A 6,045-nucleotide genomic window follows, 5' to 3' on the forward strand; every position below is an offset into this window, starting at 1 on the left:
CCAAAGACAACAACTAGAGAACCTTAAAAGTTAGGCACCAGCTATAAATATTGGGGAGCATTGGTGACCTGGCTGCGCCCCTGTCCTTCTCTATGGGAGTAAGCCGCTCTATGCTCACCCGCCCTGCACGTCTGTCTGCGTCAGAGCGACACCCGTAAGGACCTGCACTTGGGGTGAGCTGCCATAGAGAAGGACGGGGGCGGAGTACTAATCACACGCAGCACCTGTCCTTCCCGGGAGCTTCCCCGATACGGCTGTGCACGCAGCGTGCCAACAGATTCTCGTGTGAATGAGGCCTTAGGTGCGTTTTGTTTTTTTAACGTAGGCTCTTGCAGCCATCCTCCAGCAGTATGATCGGGTGTAGAGATCCGTGTGATGAGCATTTTTAGACATAGGACATTAGTAAACGCATATAAATGCAGGTAGTGAGTTTTAGGGTTGGTTCACGATTCGCTGCTGAAACGCACTGGAGCGTATCCTGGCTGGCTTCCTGCGTTCAGAGTGGGAGGGGGCGTGGCGGTGCATTAAAGTCAATGGCCATGCTCTCCGCAGTGCGATTGGCCGCACCAGAACGCATGGCACGTCAGGGCTTGCATTCCAGTCCAAGCAGCATTTTTGCAGGTATTTTTTTCAGACTGCATTGGACCAAAACGCAGGCTCTCATGTGCCACGCATTCTGGTGCGGGCTGTGGTGCAATTGACTTTAATGCACTGCCACGCCTCCTGCCAAGATGTGCTACAGTGCGTTCCAGCAGCAAATCATGCTAGAATGCACCGGAGCTGGTGTGAACTGGCCCTGAATGGTATAAGTCAGAGGTAGTCAAATGCCAACCGTCTAGTTGTTGTGCAAATACAAGTCCCATGAGGCACTGCAAGACTGACAGCCACAGGCATGGCTCCCAGAAGCAAAGGCATGATGGGATCTGTAGTTTCAACACAGCTGGAAGGCCGGAGTTGACCCACCCTTGATATTAGGACTTGTGCACACAGGCTTAATAAAACACAGCGCGGGATCTTGCTGCCATAAAAAATCCTGTTGTTCCTTAAACATGCGTTTATATATGTGAACGCCAGTCAAACATCACCCCATAACATTCTCCTTCCATTTCTGTAGCACCATTTTCAATCCCAGCACGTACATGCGTTTACATGCCTACATTATGTAGGAATACTGACGGTGGATGCAGAATTTTATAGCTTGGTTTAACGCAGAACAAGATTACTGAGCACAGGGCAGCTGCCTGCACAGGCCCATAGTACACAATTCTGCTGCCTTCAGATTCCTAACAGAAAACACACACTCTGCGTTCTGTAGAAATCTATGTGCCCAGGGGCAGATTAGATGCTCGGAAGGCATCAATGTATGTAAAAACTGGAGAACTGATCCGGAAAGTATAACGTTTGTGTACAGATCAAGATCTGTCCTGAAACGCAGGAGGTCCATGTGAATGAGGGCCAAGGCGGCACAATCAAACAGGCTTGTAGGCTCCCTGTACATCAGCCTAAAGCCACATGGTGGGATGACAAAGCTGCCTCAGGCTGTGGGGGAGCATTGTCATCCAGTAGTGACCGGCCACAAAGTCTACTTTGTTTTCATAGAGTTCAGGTGCAGCTACATATTACAATTCAGTTTTGGGGTTACGTATACTTTAAAGCATGTCTCCGGGGGCCAGAGAAAACCCCTCCCCTTGCAGTGGGCTACCTCCACAATACACAGCTTAGGTCTCGGGGAACCGGTGTAAAGGAATTTGACTTAACGGATTGCCACTGGCTCCAAGACTGGCACCCCGACCTCATCCCCACTCCATCAGGCAAAGGCCCAGAGACCTCATCAAGTACAACGCAGGACCCATAGCCCTTCATTGTACGCGAGGACACTCCACAAGCCAGGAAGTGAGTGCCGACCACTGGGGGAGCAGGGACAGGCAAGTCAAAATCACTTACCCAATACCCCTAAACAAAAACGAGCAGTGAACCCCCACACCAGTGGTAGGCAACCTCGGCACTCCAGCTGTGGTGAAAGTCCCATGAGGCATTGCAAGGCATAACTACCAGAGCCAGAAGCATGATGGAAGTTGTAGTTGCAGCACAGCTGGAGCACCGAGGTTGCCTACTCCTGCCTTAGGCTGGGTTCACACCTAGGCGTATTGACTATGCGCGTTTGTCGCGCGATTCGCGGTAAAAACTTGCATTTCCGAGGGCTACCTAGCTGTATCCCAATGGAAACGCGCGACAAAGACGCCCCAAAGCAGCTCCTGTACTTCTTTGGGCGTAGGATGTTTTGTAGCGCGTTCACCACCCTATAGCTTTAATACTACTTTTAAATTGTGACTATGGCCACATAAGACACCTTTAGTATCAATATAAAACATTTTTATCTGTAAATGATACACCGATCAGCCATAACATTATGACCACCTGCCTAATATTGAGTAGGTCCACCTTTTCCTAGCCCATTGAGACATGGACTCCACTAGATCTCTGAAGGTATGGTGTGCTATCAGGCACCAAGCCGTCAGTATCAGATCCTTTAAGGCCTGTAAGTTGCAGAGGCGAGGCTTTCATGGATCAGACTTGTTTTTCCAGCACATCCCTCAGATGTTTGATGGGATTGAGATCTGGAGAATTTGAAGGCCAAGTCAACACCTCAAACTTGTCGTTGTGTTCCTCAAACCATTCTTGAACCATTCTTGCAGTGTGGCCACTGCCATCAGAGAATACTGTTTCAATGAAGGGGTGCACTTGGTCAGTAACAATGTTTAGGTAGGTGGTACGTGTCAAAGGAACATCCACATGGAAGGCAGGACCCAAGGTTTTCCACCAGAATATTGTCCAAAGCATCACACAGCTTGCCTTCTTCTCATAGTGCATCCTGGGGCCATCTCTTCCACCGGTAAGCAGGTGTTCCATATGACGTAATAGAAAATGTAATCCACCAGACCAGGCCACCTTCTTCCATTGCTCCCTGGTCCAGTGCTAATGCTCTTGTGGCCATTGTAGGTGCTTTTGGTGGTGGACAAGGGTCAGCATGGGCACCCGGACCAGGGTACAGCTACATAGACCATACATACACAAACTGCAATGATGTCCAGACACCTTTCTATCAGAACCAGCGTTAACTTTTCCAGCAATTTGTAGCTCTTCTATTGGATCGGAGTACACAGGCCCGCCTTCGCTTCCCACTTGCATCAATGAGCCTTGCCTGCCCATGACCCGTTCAATGAATTTCCTACTGTTGGTAGGTCCAGACCACTGAAGAGCGGAAACATCCCACAAGATCTGCAGTTTTGGAGTTGCTCTGACCCAGTCGTCTAGAAATCACAATTTGTCAAAGCCACTCAAATCCTTGTGTGCCCCAGTAGACACCTTTTTATATCAATACACTTATCCCATATAGTTTTAATACTACCCCCCCTCAAGTTGTGCCCCCCATAAGGCACATTTAAATCAATACACATACATATAATATTTTTATCTATGCATTATATCTATTCATGTCTCCCATATGCTCTTCATGCTAGCTTTATTTCACGTTGTGATTGTGGCCCCCAGTAGACACCCTTTCTATCAACACATGATTGTGGCCCCCACTGGACACCCTTTCTATCAACACAGGATTGTGGCAGTCTGAATGAACTGCAGAGAGCCCCCCGAGGTGTCCGGCTCTGGTCTGCAGAGAGCCCCCCTACATGGCCGGCTCTGGTCTGCAGAGAGCCCCCCTACATGGCGGCTCTCATCTTCAGAGAACCCCCCGAGGTGTCCGGCTTAGGTCTGCAGAGAGCCCCCCTACATGGCCGGCTCTGGTCTGCAGAGAGCCCCCCTACATGGCGGCTCTCATCTTCAGAGAACCCCCCGAGGTGTCCGGCTCTGGTCTGCGGAGAGCCCCCCTACATGGCAGCTCTCATCTACAGAGAACCCCCCTATGTGTCCGGCTCTGGTCTGCAGAGAGCCCCCCTACATGGCGGCTCTCATCTTCAGAGAACCCCCCGAGGTGTCCAGCTTAGGTATGCAGAGAGCCCCCCTACATGGCGGCTCTCATCTTCAGAGAACCCACCGAGGTGTCCGGCTTAGGTCTGCAGAGAGCCCCCCTACATGGCGGCTCTCATCTTCAGAGAACCCACCGAGGTGTCCGGCTCTGGTCTGCGGAGAGCCCCCCTACATGGCAGCTCTCATCTACAGAGAACCCCCCTATGTGTCCGGCTCTGGTCTGCGGAGAGCCCCCCTACGTGCTCTGATCTGCAAAGCACCCCCCCATGTGTCCGGCTCTGGCTTGCCGAGATCCCCCCCCCTACGTGCCCAGCTCCTCTGCAGAGGGAAGACACAAAGCATGCACACGGCTGATCACTTAGTACACGGTCAGCCTGCCACCCAAAGCAGGCAGCCACGAGGTCACAGTACAACAGGCACAGACCCAAGCCTTGCCCCGCTAATCTGTAGTCAATATATTCGTTTCCTCTAGCCCAGGCCCGATCTGACAAGCCAAAAAGGAAGAAAACAAAGTCTTCCAATAAACAGTGTCCTACAACTGGGTTACATAAGACAGTTCACCCGCTCGCTGCTCTCCGGAACAGCACCTACTGCAGTATACAAAGCCATGCACCCCTGACTTAAAGGATCAGTCCACTACAAAGTGATAGTTGGGTTTGCCATAGGTGTCAAGAGCTGAATCGCTAAACTGCTACCCATCGGAGATTTCCACACTCCGATCACAACACCCCCCTATTCTTTTAACACTCCAGAGTGTGGAGGAGGCGAGACTCTCCTTTACTGCAGCAGGAGGAGTGAGACTGAACACAGGAATCAAGACGGGGAGCGATCACTACCAGAGCCAGCGAGCGATTCTGCACACCCATAAACTAAAATCAGTCAAAGCTATATGAATAATAAACAAAACACGTGCGATGAGCCGCTTGGTTTGTCCAAGCCATGGCTAGCAACGTTCACATAACGGCTAGTGACAGGCAAGGCCAAGGCAAGACATGTCATACTGCACAACACAAAAGACTACAAATCCCACAATGCTCTGGGGGATAAAGTTACATAAATTAATATTCAATCTGTAAATGTCATATGACATGGAGGGAAATTCCAAAACAATAGAGGTGAAGGCAGGCATGCCCACGGAGGAGCATGGAAGGAAGGGCTGGAAAAGGACAAAGCATTGTACTCACAGGCAGCCAGAGGGAAGAGCCAGAGTGCAGAGAAGGGGAAAGCTGCAGACCTCAGCACACGGAGCTCACAGTTCATCGCTGCTGCCTCATATTCCAGCCTTGCACTAACCACACACACACACACACACACAAGCTGCACTAATGTGAGCTTCTGCAACACCCCCCTCCCCCACAGCCCGGGGATGAGTCCATGCCAGCCTCAAGGGGTGCACAGCCATGCAGTCCAGCAGCTGGCGCCCTGCAGCATGCCAGTGATCACTGCTGAGGAATCCCTGAAATGTTCAAGCTTCTACCGTGCTCACACTGGACGGCGGCGAGGAGAAGAAAGGGTGAAATGTGGACGAGCCGGCTGCCTTTTGTGACAGCCATTCCACCCTGCAAGCTGCTCCAATGGTACTTCCAGCTGCTGCTGGTAGAGAGACTAAGGCTGCGGTGGCGGCCCGTGGCCACAAGAGGGCGGCCGAGCGGACACAACGTGTCATATGCCGGATTTCATGGAACATCAGAGCTATTATGCAACATGCATACAAGGCTCAGATCCTCCTGACCAGCAGTACCGGGGATGACCGCCGTCTCCTTAGTAACCTCACTCAACGTCTAGCCACTTCACTGGTCAGGCTCACCGGTGGCCTGATCAAACCTGGGCCACAGCAAAGAGCGGGCTGCCAGTCAGAGCGAGGGACCATTTACATCTGTGCGACGCCGGGAACGCATGTTAATTACGCATTTCCAATAGCACCCCAATGGTCTAAGGCAATGCACATGTGTTTCAACGCACCAAAAATACCCACTAAGGCAATGCACATGTGTTTCGATGCACCGAATATCCCCACTAAGGCAACGCACGTGTGTTTCGACGCACTAAAAATCTCCA

The 6,045-nt window shown here is 51.3% G+C and overlaps 1 protein-coding gene across 1 annotated transcript in view; it reads right to left on the bottom strand.

Annotated features, from left to right (window-relative positions):
* Positions 1 to 5,309, bottom strand: part of LOC108802905 (KAT8 regulatory NSL complex subunit 1-like) — an 84,277-nt gene extending 78,968 nt beyond the window's left edge. Inside the window, exon 1 of the mRNA XM_018574752.1 lies at positions 5,172 to 5,309. The gene's annotated coding sequence lies outside the window, so the exon portion shown is untranslated. The remainder of the gene's footprint in view (positions 1 to 5,171) is intronic.
* Positions 5,310 to 6,045: the final 736 nt, after the last annotated feature.

The sequence above is a fragment of the Nanorana parkeri genome, unplaced genomic scaffold, assembly GCF_000935625.1.
Source record: "Nanorana parkeri isolate BGI_ZX_2015 unplaced genomic scaffold, ASM93562v1 scaffold50, whole genome shotgun sequence".
NCBI lineage: Eukaryota > Metazoa > Chordata > Amphibia > Anura > Dicroglossidae > Nanorana > Nanorana parkeri.